At 39.2% G+C, this 15,440-nt stretch overlaps 1 long non-coding RNA gene across 1 annotated transcript in view; it reads right to left on the reverse strand.

Annotated features, from left to right (window-relative positions):
• LOC145980278 (uncharacterized) overlaps positions 1–15,218 on the reverse strand; it is an 82,998-nt gene extending 67,780 nt beyond the window's left edge. Inside the window, exons 1-2 of the long non-coding RNA XR_014440837.1 lie at positions 15,078–15,218; positions 3,119–3,244 (exon numbers count right to left, since the gene is read on the reverse strand). This is a non-coding gene — a long non-coding RNA (uncharacterized LOC145980278). The remainder of the gene's footprint in view (positions 1–3,118; positions 3,245–15,077) is intronic.
• Positions 15,219–15,440: the final 222 nt, after the last annotated feature.

Here is a 15,440-nt window from a genome sequence, read left to right on the forward strand (position 1 = left end):
GGAAGGGGCGCTGTCAATACCGTTAGCTTTAAAGTGATGTCAATTTATTCATAGTTTTCACGTCTAGATCCGGTGGCATCACCCATCTCAATAATCCAATGATGTTAATATAAAATCGAAAATAAAGTATTTCCGGATAAAAATATTACGTCCTCTTCACGTCAGCCAAGGTGCTATAGGAAAAAGTAGCTGGGGAAGTAAGAGGGGATGGGGCGACGAAGCCAATATAATAATATCACGTCACGTGCAAAATGTATGCTTATGACAGAAGTTGTCTATGTAAGACCGAGCCAGTGATGGCATCATAGTGGGGCAGGTGCCACAGTTCACAGCCAAACGAGTGCACGAGAGAGCCAGATCTGGCTCAAAGATAGCTAAGTTGGTAACAGTGATCGGCAGCTGCCGAAGAGAGAAGGAACTAGGGGAAATTGTCCCTCTCCCCTTTATTAAATGAGCTAAATCACTTAACGTGAGTGCTGAACAAAAGTTCGGAAGTGATCACCATGCCATTAAATAAGAAAGAACCTGCATTGCTGGTGAAATGGTCTAGAACATTTCAAATGTGTATTTAAAGTTAAGTTCATGTGGCACAATTCAGAGTGAACTTTACAAGAAAAGCAAAATAATACATTAGATCCTCTTAAGCAAAATTATTTGGGGGGGGAGGCGCTCTGCCCCCACATCGTCCCCCATGGAGTCGGCGCCTATGATTGGTACAAAAGTGTCCTACACACTACCGAACCCAGCATTTCGCTTCCGGCACTCGCGCTTATTTCTGTCACATCAGTACTCGCGCGTTGAATTTTTGGTCACATTATAGTATAAGGGAAACGGATTTCTTCAAATTTACAGGAGAAAGTACTTACGGAAATCATTTTCTGTAGCGTTGTGGAAGTTCGTGAATCTAGGTTTGATCCATTTTAATGCGAAAACATGTCGTTTTCTGCGAAAATCTCTGTCCGACACGCTGTTTCTGCTGCCGCCATTTGCTTTCTGCACGAGAGCACAATGTTCCGTGTGTTAAGATGACGCAACCCCATAGTCAGTGTTTCAGCTTCGCCGTGTTTTCACTAGAACATGACGTGTCGAGTATTTTAATTTTTTTAAATATTTTTTTTAAGTATGCTTGCCTAACCTAACTTAACCTAACCTAACCTTACGGAAAATGGTTTTTGGGGCTAACGCGAATGGTTTTTGGGGCTAACGTGAATGGTTTGTGGGGCTAACGTCAATGGTTTGTGGGGCTAACGTCAGTGGTTTGCGACGTATTACCATAATTTCAAATCCGGGCACGAAAGTAGGTATTTTCCGGTGAAGGAGGTTGCAACACTGCATAAATCGACAAAACACTCGCACAACGCGCCCTGAACCAGTACGCTATCGCCCGCCAGAATGTGTTACAGAATCGAAATAACAAGTAACAGTAAGTACTCGTAAATGTAAGAAATAGACATTATCTTAGTTAGAAATGCATTATTTCACCTTAGGAAATGTTCTGCATTCCAAAATAGTACGTTAGCAATGTAAAAAATATGATTTATAGGTGTTTCCCTTATACTATAATAGTACCGATTTTTTTACAACACTCATTTTCAGCAATTCTTCAATAAAGTAGTTTCTTTATTTTCTTAATACCGTGCGTTCATTTCGATCTGCAGCCGAGAGATCGGGAGAAGCGTGGCGGGCGGCGCTGGCGGAGATGCCGACATTTGCGGCCTGTAATGCCCGCTTATTTTTATAGACATATGCAGACATTTATATAAATATTGCAAAACGATCACTAACCTGTGTTATAACACGCAAAAGTTCTTCTGTAATTCATCCAAGTTCTGCTCTTATATACACAAATAAATACGCTATAGAAACGATGTTAAGAGCCACAGATAAAAAAGCATTTTAATCATAGTTTTGACCAGCAACGTCCTGCTTAAGTTTATATCCTTGAAAGAGTTTTGTGCCGATGGGGATCGTTTGGAGGTTTTGAATGTGCAACACTGTATCAAGATTACGCTGTAGAAGAAACCGTTAAAAGTCAATAGTGTTCGTGAGCTTCCTTGCAATCCGAAATCTCCGAGCTCGAGTTTTTTGTTCCTTCGCGACTAAGTTGTAAATATAGTGGCGAGCAATGTAAACCAAGAGCATGTTAATTTCGTACTGTGCGCAAGAGTGTTATTCTTGGTTACTTGCAGTTACTTGTTTGTGTTATTGTAGTGTGTATGTGTGACGTGTCAGTGAGACGATTGGAATGCCAGCCCCAAGATTCACGTTAGAACAAAGATTTTTTTTATGTATGACACGTACCTACGTGAAAACAAACTCGTGTCGAGACGTGTGTAGGTAATTTGTACAGAAATTCCCATGCGTTTCAACTCCACACAGAGATACGGTTAGACATCTTGTCCTTAAATTACGAGAAACTGTATCGTTAAATTTTAAAACACCTAAGCAAAAACGACGGATTCTAACCGAAGCAAAACTCGATGATATTGGTGCAGCGTTAGAACGTTCTCCAAACAAACCTCTACGCCGTGTTTCACAAGAGGTGATCGTGTCAAAATCATCGGCACATACAGTCACTAAGCTACTAAAATTAAAACCATACTCTTATAACACAGGTTAGTGCTCGTTTTGCAATATTTATATAAATGTCTGCATATGTCTATAAAAATAAGCGGGCATTTCAGGCCGCAAATGTCGGCATCTCCGTCAGTGCCGCCCGCCACGCTTCTCCCGATCTCTCGGCTGCAGATCGAAATGGACGCACGGTATTTATTAATGCTTTTTACACTAGTCAATTTTACAATATAATCACCATATTGATATGATTTATGTTCCTGAAAGCCTCAATTTCGTCAACAAGAGTACTCACGCGTTGTAAAAATACAACAACGACACATTCACTGCTTGATTCTTCTGTTGCAACTAAAGGAGTGTGTAATAAAACCACAGTAACTATGAGGAAGGACCAACAAACGAATACATTGCTGGAATCCATTGTTGGCGACCAAGCTTTTCATTTTCATTTTAAAAATTATACATTGTTGTACTTTTTACAAGAGCGAGTGACTTGGTTAAAAACTATTAAAGGTATTGCAAAGAAATTTGAAGCGAGCTTTACCTCTGTTTTGAGAAACCTGATGACATCATAACATTTGCGTCCAGACAACATTGAACACGGCGCACCATATTTTAGAACATCCTTGCCAGTACGTCTGCTGTTACTGCCTGAATTGCTGAATATAACCTGTAAAATCAAGAAATATACAAATCAGAAATGTACGTACGATCTAAAATGTTCGTAAATATTCTCTAAAGCAAAGAAAATATGTTCTAATAACACAGAGCCGCAAATTAAATTCAATTTAATGTTGTTTTTTGTTTAATAGGTGAACTTTATTATTTGTGCCATGCTGATCACGAATATGAAATTCGTTTTTCTCTATCACGCAAGGTTTTCTTACAAATCAAATTTCAAAATTTGGGCTTTGTCGAATATTGCATACTGTTTTATTATATTTTTTCTTTTCTTCAATCAGAATAAGTAGCTTATCACACTAAACGCATCAATATGTTTATTTTAAAATGAATATAGACAGACACAAAGGACCCATATAATATAGAAAATGACATATAGCAGTATATAATATACACACAAGAAAATCATTACACAATACATATTTTTCAGTTCTGTTTAGCACGCTTTCTTCTGTAAGCTTTTCTAACTTTCTTGTGATTTTCTTCTGGCGTTTCTCTGTACAATGCCCAACAGTAGTCAGCCATCATGCTAACACTCCAATGTCCTTGATATCTTTTCTCCATATCCCTCATGTCCTGATGGAACCGTTCGGCTTGTTCCTCACTTAATTCACCGAGATTTTGTGGAACGTTATCAAGGTGTGAATGCAAAAAAATGTAATTTGAGATTCATGTTGCAACCCAGCTCTTGAAATTTAAGTAACATATTCTCAACAACTTCTCTGTAATCAGGACTTATCAATGTTTTACATAGTATTATTATCAGCATTTAGGCAAGAAACATATTAATTAATTTAAATAAAACAAAACTTCTCTGTATTTAAAGCTTGTTCGACTTTATTACTTGTTGAATAATTTTGAAACGTACCAGTGACATCTAGCGACAATCACTTCAATTGCACTGAAACGTGCATACCACAACCCACATATAAAAATCGTGAATTGTAAAACAATCTTGCGTGATGTGTAATGCCAGTTTCAGCATCAGCAAGTTCAAATGCATGTAAAACACCCAAAATTATAAAAACAACAGAACCTATGCGGCCTTGTGTAATTGGTTGCCAAAACTGGAGGGAAAGGACAGTTTACTTTTTCTTGGTAGGACAAAGCGTGAAAGGGGGGGGGGAGGGGGGGGCTAAGGCGAGTGGGCGAATCAAAACCCAGAGGGGAGCACGGAAATATTCTGTACTGTATGTTTCAGATCGATATTTCGCTTCTGTTTCATCTCTCATGTAAGGCTCGGATAATTATGCACTAAAAAATGCAAAATATGCATGCAAATGTGCACTAAAAAAGTGTAAAACATGCACTTTAAAAACTCATTTAATTTATAAATGCTGTATATTACAAACTTTGAAAGATTACATGCCAGGCAATGAATATGCTTTATTCTGAATGCTCATTCGCTACACATATTTTTTTCAATTAATATGGTTCTGCGCAAATTAAACTCCTTCTGTTTTCAGCTAGAATATAGTCTTATATTCAGAAACACACGTTCCACTTCGCAAAATACAATTGGACTGTATTTTAGGGCAACAAAGTCACACATATCAAGTTCCAGATCATCCACACGTTGTCCATTTGTATGCAGAATGTTGCAAGCTTTCATCAAGTTGCATACCCACTGTTCTTTTTCAATACTGCATTCAATTTCTGTACATACACAGGATCTTCAACCTGGGCGAGGGTCTCTTTAATATCTTCTATAATTTTGATGCTTGTTTGAAGTTGTACCTAACCCTTTGTTTTCTAATCGACGAATGGAATCTTTCAGGCAAGAGAAATATGCACATCAACTTATTCTATACAAATATGCATTTTTAGTTAAAAATCCTTAAATATGCATTTGCATATGCAATATGCATAATTATCCGAGCCCTGCTCATGAACATCTTCGCGGTTAGCCGAAAGTGGCAGAAATGCGAAGCAAAATCAAGTGAGTGGGGGGCCCTCCAAAATTTCGCCTAGCCCGGAAGAAATTTTTATCTTAATCTTCTCCTGTAAATCATGACGTAATTTTTCGATAGACTTTTCACCAGAACGGTTTGTAAAGGCGTTTGCAGCTCAATTAAATTCAGCATTAGCCTGAAGTACCTGAAAAAAAAAAAGCATGGACACTAAAAGGGTTGTTTATTTCCCTCCGCTGTTTACATGCAAATCCACCCCTTAAAAAAAAATCTTCAAACACCAATCTATTTGAGAAACAGGCATTATTTCAACGCTTCCTCTCATCCTACGCACATTTTACAGCGGGCAATGTCAGTTACGTTTATCCAGGAACATCCATTAATTGTCCTCTCCCCTACCTCGTAACGGCTTCTCTTGGCGTCTGTGATTAATCAGCAAGAAATACAGGAGCCAGGTAGGCTGTTGGTGGCGGGCTGTCAATTCTTCACACCCCGACGAATAGAGAAGAATTTGTGCGTAACACCTCTGCCGCACCTTCTGAATTCTCTGGGCTTAAAGTTTGTTTTTCTTCGCTCGCTTTTTATCCGTTTAGCGACCAAATTTGCTTTTTACTTCTTCCCGCGGTAGAAATTCACAAGTTTTCTTCCACAGAATCCAATTTCATTTGCACCCACTTCAGAATGTTTTGCTTTCCGCTTCCTACTTTTCATTGTAGCCATCATCACCTGTGTATGTTTGGAGTTTTGTCTCTGTTGATGTTGTTACAGTCTCTGAAGCTTTTCTTTGTTCTTCCACTTTGCCGCCTTTTTTTCTTCTCTTGCAACGGCTCCTCCGATGTTGCCAGATCGGCTGCCTTTGAAGTTCCCCGAACCTCTTTCCTCTTTGCATACACGCATTCGTTGTGCCAAGTGTAAGCAAGGCCTTTTGTCTTGATCAGAATGTGGTTATTCTTTAAGACATTGAAAGCAAGGCTGGAATGGCAATGCTGTTGGGGCATTGGTATCCTCTCATTAGTGGCGGATTGAGTACCCCTCACCCCGCAAAGAAGCTAGCCGCAACAGTAGAGCCCAACACATACATTTCTGCCGTGAGATGCGCGACACAACTCAAGAAGCAGTGTTGCTAATGGAGCAGATAGAAAAATCGCCGCAGTGCGCCGACGCACAGCTGTTACGTACAACAAGAAGATTAGAGAATTCAGGTCTATCTAACGTTGAGTTTTAAACGTCATGCATTATACCAGGACTTGGATTAATATGTACTAACAAGTGGCTTTGTATGTAGCTACATACATATGGACTAAAAATTCGCAAAATATGGACTAACACATACGTAAAATTACCAAAAATGTTGCAAAGAAGACTTCTTCATAGAGATTCCTTATTTGAGTGATTTCAAACAAAATAAACACTTTATTATTTTCCATTGCATTAATGCACTGGTGGCGTTCTCACTGTTCACTCCCAAAACCCGTATACACTGGTACGGAACTGCAACGACAGATAATACACGACCGACACTACCACTGCTTTGAGAACTAATAACACGCGAACGTGTTAAACCGCGACAATTGGACCACAACACTCCTCCTCAAGCAGTATTATTGCCTATCTGTGATCGGCGACAGTCGGTTGCTTTGTTGTACATTTACAAACGATGCCGGCTTCCACAACAATAACAAGTACATATACTGCCACTAGACGATCAGCTGCGCGGCATTTTTTTTTTATGAACTTGTCACCCATCAAAGCATGCAATTTTAACACAGAAAACAATATGCATCGCATTAAGCAGCAAAATGACAGCCTTCCTCTATGCAATTTCTACAAGAACACGTGCCGGAGCCAAGAGTTGAAATGCTCATGGAGTCACATAATTTATTTCTTTTGAACAATTCCAAAATTATGAAATACGAACAATTTGTGAATTTCCAGAGCTTGGGTATGCAAGGTTTTTGATTTCAACTTTGACACAACTGGAGGCATTATTGAATTTAACGTTCATTAAACAAACACACACGCAATACACGCACACAACGTCAAACCGGTCAAATACTTAGTATAAAATAAAAATATGGTGCTTCCAATCCAACAAAACTCACCGTCACTTTATCTGCCTTTCTCCTTCAGTGACAGAAATAGTGCTTCATTATTACAGTTGGCAACACTAGTTGCTAGCTAGCCAATGAACATGCACTGCATAAAAGAAGCAACTACTTCGTCTGCTATATTGCCACATTACCACCCCTGCCCAACGGTGTGAACCGCGAGCTGGAGAGCTATTCAATTTTTTTCAATGATGTTTGCGCGAGTGTGTCCAGGAATGGAATGACAATATGGCAACAAAGGCGAAGGTTGGCGAGCAGCGTAGAACACGTGATGCTAAAAGAGAGGGAGACGAAACGAAAATCGGTATGTGCGCAACGGCAAAGATATGTGTGTTGCACCCTAAGACTAAAATAGTTCTACTATTATATTTGTTCATACTGTACGTATAAAACTCTCGAACCATGTAACTGTAGAACAATTCATTCTTGAAGTATTCCAGTTCGTAACCTCGTGCTCGCAAGTGTCATTATGAACTTACAAGAGAAGAGCTTCATTTAGAACAATTGAATTTTGAACTGTAAATTTGCATCAGAAGATTAATCACAAGGTAAATCTTTTACACATCTTTCAGGGCTTAATCAAAGTCAGTTAATAAGTGAAAATAGCTTCACATACTGTAAAATCTTGTGAATCGTTGTTGCACATTTTGTATCTACCATAATGTGCTGCCACCTGTGAACGTCAAATGTAGGCTTGAAATCTTGAGAGGGTAAAATTTATCAATCAAGTGTGAATAAAGGGGGGTGGGGGCTTTCATGTAATGTCAGAGAACTTTAGGATTGTAGTTGAGCGAAATGACAGCTGGGGTCAGTGGCGGCGCCAGGATTGATCAGCTAGGGTGCTGAGGAGGTGCGATGATGAAATTATGGAAAACATGAAACATGCATGCATGCTTTAGTCACTACATCAAACACCAATAAACTTTTAGTAGGTTTCTATGATAATATGCCAATTAAACTGAAGACTACTCGTGATTTGCTTCATTTTTGCTTGCATTCACCACGTTTTGTAATTTGAAACGAACAAAGCTGGTCCAATGCAGGTTTTACTCCAAGAAAGAGTTCACGCATTGTAAACATTCAAACAGAAATTAAACTATGTGGATAAATGTATTTAAAAAATCATCCTTGCTTTTATCAACAATGCTCGAGAATTAAAACATAAAACGAACATTAAGCTGTAGTGAATTATCATAAAAACAGAAAAGAAATTCTTAACAACAATGCTGAGACAACATCCGCTGATCTTTGTAGAAACTGCTGCCAGTAGAGAAAATAAAATGCTGCTTCTCTTTCAGATTACGATCAGTGTTTTGCCTGATGTATACAATACTAGCTGTCTCACTTCAATACATTCTTCGTTCAATAAGACGAAATGGTTTTAAGTCATCCATAATATTACGTGGGTACGGAAGCTCTTCGCAGTCCCTTGGCGACGATACAATAAAATTAACTACAAGTGTACTATATTCCTTTCCCGGATTCTCTGGAGTAAGAGAACGCGAACGCGTTCTGTGCGCATGTTGAAGGGTGTGCGCCTCGTCCAATGAACGCGCGGAGGGGAGGGGCATCCACGGGAGGGGGCTCATTCGCGGTCCAGTAGTTCCGTAGTACACATGTCAGCTCGCAAGTCTAGGGGAACTCTGCATTCAGGAGAGCGCCTCATAGTGTTGAATGTGTTCGAGAACAACTTGTTTGAAAAGTTTAAAACACATGGCTTTGTTATTTTTACAAATGTTTAAAACAAAGTGTTTGGAACATGTTTTTCATACTTGTTTAAAACTCATTTTGATACACGATGTTTCATAGTTTGTAGTTATTTGCATGTTTTTTGAAAATGTATGTTTAAATTTGTTTTAATTTTTTTTCTGTTCTTCGTAGCATCAAAAGACAAATAAACGTACAATATTATTTGTTATTTGTGTAAAACAATACACTGGCCATTGTTAAGAATAAAAGAAGAAATTGGCAGCAGAAAGCGTTTTGCATTACGGCCGTTACACCGCGCAGCACTTCGTTGCTTTCATCCCGCACCCTTCTCCACCTAGTCTGACCTCGCCCACAAGCTTTCCCCTCTGCGCGTCGCTACTCCAGAGAATCCGGAAAAGCAGTATAGGATGTTCTCTTGACAAAGACACTACCTGTTGAATACATCTTTTCATGGTGCATGCAGCAGGTAAAGTAGCTGATGGACCGTTACGTTATGTGAGAGACGCAATACTATTGGCTTTTGTATTAACCACACTCACAGTTGAGATATTCAAATAGGCACTTTCGTTAGGCTTACTGCAGGTACTTCTTTCACAAAACTATTTCTTTATTATTAGAAATAACAAGAATGTAAGTATAAAAATTATATGTATATAAAGCTTGCCAATGTCCAGTTTACAATCTTTTGTATATCGGCTATTGCTCGAAGCCACAATGAAGTCATTGTCTGATTGTTCAGCATCTATTGTACATATTAATCGTGTACTATCTGAAACAAAAATCTGTCAGGAACGGTCGATGCACAATATGGTGAGCTAATAAGTAAATTTTAAAACATTGCAGAATATCATTTCAGAGGAGGGATAATGACATCATGTTAGAACATACGAAAGGCACGGGACCAGAATGCAGTCGCATCTGCCAGAGTAGCTATTAACTTGCATCATTGGAAACTTTGAGGGGCTGATCAATATGGCGATTGGGTGCCAAATTTAAGAGGCCGTAGTTCGGAGGTAAAAAGGGGGGGGAACTGCCCCCACGCACCCCCTAATCGCCGCCACTGAACATCATGAATTGTAAACTTTTGATTTGGCTTCACTACAAGTACATACATATTAATATCTAATAATTGGACATTATAAACGCAGTTTTTCTGTTTTCTCACACATACACAGAGGTCATTCCTGAGAACTGTATTTAACACCATAGTGTTATGATTAACAGTAGTATTAGTATATCATTACTGATATAGAAACAGTTTATTTATAAAGGTAAAAAAGGTAAAGTGCCCCCTGTGCTATGCACCACGCCATGAAGGCGTATAGGGGGTGTGGGGTTAGGGCCCCACACTTTCTTGATCGCGGCCGAAGGTGGGGGTGATGTGATCAGCAGTGGGGTAGCGTTATAGTACTCCCGTACGCCCGGCGTTCCCAGATTTAAAATTTCAAAAATGCTTAAATGCTGTGATTATAAAGTAAAACGTGACTAATTTCATATATGTTTGACCTTCATGGCATTATAATAGCTATTTTTCGCGATCCGCTTGCAACGCTCCATTCTCAACACTCGTTCTAGCATCTCTTTTCAATGCCTTTCCTTGCGGGACGCCGGGCAGGTTCGGCGTACAGGACTCTATATTCCTTGCTGCTTTTCTGGAGGGGAAGCTTCGATTTCTACAGCACGCGCGTAAATGCTCTCTCGTACGCCAGCGTACGGAGCAGAGGTCTACCGTGATTGGTTCATGTGACCCTTCCTGCCTTCTGAAGCAGACGACAGCGGTAGAATTCCTACCCGGTTCTTCGCTCTTCGCGCTCATGCAACTCGTGCTATGTGATGATACAATACGCGATATTGACTGACATAACTTTACCAATCTCAAATATACTGCTTCTTAATGACCACTGCATTGTATAATTTATCGCACGGACAGCGATGTGCATTAGAAACTAAAAGATCAACACAATTTTTGTCAAGTAAGTTGGCGAAGTCCTCGTGGTAGAAATTCAGCCTGTGGCTGCTCTACCACTTAACCCCCAAAACTATTAATTTTTTTATTGTATTTTTTCGTTATTATCTAACTACTTAATATTGTGTCAATGGAAATGTTTAGCATTCATTTGAAAACTCTTAACATCGAATGGTCTCTGGACAAAACTATTTTAAAAAGTTTATCAGCATTCTCAAGATGTAATAAACAGTGGTCTGAATTACTAATCGGCACTGTTACGTCAGTAGAGTGTACGATATTTGGATCATCCATACACCACTGTGCTTTGCACAGTGCGCCAAGACGACAGAGGTCCCTGGTTCGAATCCCGGCGTGGGCACGGGTGTTCTTTGTCAGTGTCCCTTCATCAATATCATCACTCATATTCATATTTGCAATTAACCAAAAGTGGTAGAAAAGCGAAGTAAAATAAACCAAATCAACCAGTAGTTGGATCATCCACAACAATGACGTCTACTGTTGTGCAGAGGCGCTTGCGATTCAGGTAGGTTTTTAATGACTTGCGTCATGCAGAAAGGTATAAAAAAAGGTATAAAACACCAGAGTTCAAAACATTTGTGGCATAGTGAGGCATCTAATTTTCTAGCTAAAACATGATGTTTTATTGAAAACCCAGCTGACTTCAGGCAAATAAACAATACCTGTGGCGACTAATACCATAAGTAAATTATTAAGCAAGAAAGGGCCGACTCTTCCTTCGAACTTGGCGTTCCCTCCCGAAATGTCCATGCTACGCCAGTGGTGATCAGAACCACGCCCCTGGACGCCTTTACCTCCAAGAGTTTCCTCCAGGTATCCACTTCATACGACGCTGGGTGGGCGCCGGAGCTGCTTGAACAGGTGGGAAAATTCCCGGTTCTCCCCCGCCGAGGATCAGACGCCCTAACGACTGAGCTACAGCGGCGTTCATTTATAGTAGCAGAAATGTGACTTGTTTATGTGTTAACAAGACCTCTCTGATGGCGTAGCACTCTTGAGGTAACGGGTTCGATCCCCGGTGAAAGGCTATTGCAAACTAGTTCGGATCCCATTTTAAACTGTAGTCCAGTCCTATTTAAGCATAAAGTAGACTGAAAACAAATTCTGTGTATTAGACGGAAAAATATAAAATATATCTACAAAATAAGTTAAACAATATCGAAAAATGAACGCTTAATGTATGAAATTACATGAAAAATTATAAAATTACTTAACTTCAGTTTTCTGTGATCTAGTTTTCAAAGTAGAGCGTTATCGATATGTAATCGATTGGCACTTGCACAATTATTTCACAAAACTGTAGGTAACAAATTGAAATGTCTAGCTTTTGGCTCGAGTAGTACAGTGTGATCCATGAGTATTACCTTGCAAATTGTCCATCACCATGTTCGTGCACTTTATTTGACCCAATAACAGCTTAAAGAATTAAAAAAACAAACTCAAAACAAGCTGTTGACAACTTCTGCACCAACATAGATAAAGATCCATCGCTTAAAAGCACATAGGATATGAGAGAGAAATTAATGAAAATAGTCATGGACAATTTGCACGATTATACTCATGGATCCCGCTGTACAGTGGGATCCATGAGTATTATTATGCAAATTGTCCATGACTATTTTCATTAATTTTTCTCTTACATCCTGTGTATTTTTAAGAGATGGATTTTTATGTATGCTGGTGCAGAAGTTGTCAACAGCTTGTTTTGAGTTTTCTTTTAATTATTGAAGTTCTTATTGGATCAAATAAAGTGCACGAACATTGTGATGGACAATTTGCACGGTAATACTTATGGATCCCACTGTACGTACTGATTAATCCTGAATGACAGCAAAGACATAGTTTTATTTTTCCGTCAAGATAGTTCTTTTATATAGTAGATTCTTAGTTATAAATACAGTCATTATATTTTCCCACACAAAAGATACGAAAACAAGTAGAGATACAAATTACCAATCTATTAAATACCAAAACTACTGCCAAGCTTGCATTTAACGAGCTTAACTTTTAGGACAGCACAAAATGTCCCTTGCCGGAGTTCAAGCACGTTGGAATTGAAACTTCCATGTGTCACCGTAAATGTGGGCAATTTAGCCCACATTCCCCAATACTTTTCCCTTCTTTCCGGACAGTGAAGCACTTGCTTCCATCCTTTTCTTTTCCTCAAACATTTAGCCACGTGATTCGTTAACGGCCACGGGAAACTTTTCCTAGATTCGTGCAAGGGGAAAAGAAGGGAAGGAGGTACTTTTCGTCGACAACGGCCAACTTCGACCGTTTATTTTTCGACTCTTCCTTTCGCTTCGACCATGAAAGGAATCTACCTACATTTCACGTTCCTGAAACTTTTTGTCGTTAATTACCTCTTCTCTGCGCTTCCCCGATTCTTCCTTCTTTTGTCTCTGCGAAAGTCGTGGATAACAACAAAGTTCTAATACAAGCGGCGAAATTTGTTACTTGGTAAACAAAAGAATAAATCGTGATAATTCCGCGAACTTTTAGTCCTTTCGCTAAGGACATTAGAGGAACGTTTCAGGTTGCTTCCTGAATTCGACGCTAGAGGGACTTTGGCTTTTTTGTTTCACTTGCTGAGTTCAATTGTTCACGGAAGTTTGAAGCGAATTGGTTTTTCAATAGAGTCAAATGCAAAGGGGAAATATATGCTTACAGAAGAAGGAGTGAAGCAAAAAATAGCCAAATAATAGCCGAGTTGAATGATTCACTGAATATCACTTATTTTGTACCATTATCGATTTGATTTCATTTGAACTTTCCCAAAGTTACTTTTCACAAAGTACCCAGAAAAAAGTTTTGATTTATTTTACGTCGCTTCTCTGCTCCTTTTGGCTGATCGTGACGAACAGAAAAATATAAAGAAGAAAGCGAATCCTAGTAGGTCAAGAACACCTATATCTTCTTCATTGCCCCCAAAGGTACGAACTCGTATTAAAAATAAAAAATAAAACGTGCGATTCATAATTGGCGTTCGATTTATGATACAGAGGATCCTAGCAAACAGAGAAATGATTTAGCCCAATTAATAACACCGTTATGGGAAAGGGAGGGGGGGAGGATGAACACTCAGTGCAAATTTCTATATGGTACCAGTTACTAACCAGTAATTTGATGTTCTAATTACAGTGAAATCCATGATTATTACCGTGCAAATTGACCATAACTATTTTCATTAATTTTTCTCTTACATCCTGTGTGTTTTTAAGCGATGGATTTTTTTGCAGCTTGTTTTGAGCTTTCTATTAATTCTTGTGGCTCTTATTGGGTCAAATAAAGTGCACGAACATGGTGATGGACGATTTGCACGGTAATACTCATGGATCCCACTGTACCTTAGAACATTGGTTCTAACCTATGATAACGTTTACACGTACAGAAAAATACTCATAATTACATTACGCAGTAGAGGCGAATGCGTGGCAAAACTGGGAGTGCACAGGCAGTTTACTTTCTCTTGGTAGACAAGGCTTAACATCAAGATACTACAGTGCAGGATACTGCAAATGCTTCCCTAATCGCTGCCACTGTTCAGGCGCAACGTTATTCCAAAATGGTCGCCTCGAATTCTGCAATATTTCACTTTGGTTTTAACTCCACTTTATTCACAGAATGGCTAATCCCGACAGGACCTACTGTGGGATCCGAACCACTATGCTGTGCCTCCACTGAGTATCGAATTCGAGACTGATTACAAAGCAACGACTTTACCACTGACAGTTGACCCTCATACCAAATATCTAGCAATTACGCACCTAGAATCAGGAAACTATTGAATCAGATCAAATACGGGCTGAAAATTAAAATCAATCGACACTCGTAGGTTGACGAATTGTATACTTCACAGTTTAACCCTTAGACAAGCATTGTCTCGGATTGAAAAAAATAATAACAACAATTCACGCCATTGGCAGAGACGGACGGTGTGGGAAGCTAGACAAAGAATAATGAAATTCCTGTGTACGCTAAATCGACGCCATGACTAAGGTTAGAATTTGTACAGGATACCTACTCGCTACCGAACCCGGCACTTCTATTTTTTTTAAACTAATGACACTAATGAAGATTTTGCTATGAAATTTGAAGCGGGCTTACCTCGGTTTGTGAGAAACGTGATGACATCACAACATTCGTTGGAAGTGGCCACTAATTGCGCCCAGACAACGTTGAACACGGCGCACCATATTTCGGAACTTCCTTGCCAGAACGTCTGTTGTTACTGCCTGAATTGCTGAATATAATCTAAAAATCAAGAAATATGAAAATCAAAAATGTACGTGCGATCTAAAATTTTCGAAAATATCATCTAAAGCAAATATGCCCTAACAATCAGTAGCGGCGGTTGGGTGACAAAACTGCGGGGGGGCGCTTAGCTAGAATCCAAAAGCAGTGGGGAGGTAGGTAGAAACGAGCATAAGTTATTCCAATAAGTTATTATATAATTTATTCCAATATGGC

Source organism: Lepisma saccharinum, chromosome 27, assembly GCF_977018435.1.
Source record: "Lepisma saccharinum chromosome 27, izLepSacc3.1, whole genome shotgun sequence".
Classification (NCBI taxonomy): domain Eukaryota; kingdom Metazoa; phylum Arthropoda; class Insecta; order Zygentoma; family Lepismatidae; genus Lepisma; species Lepisma saccharinum.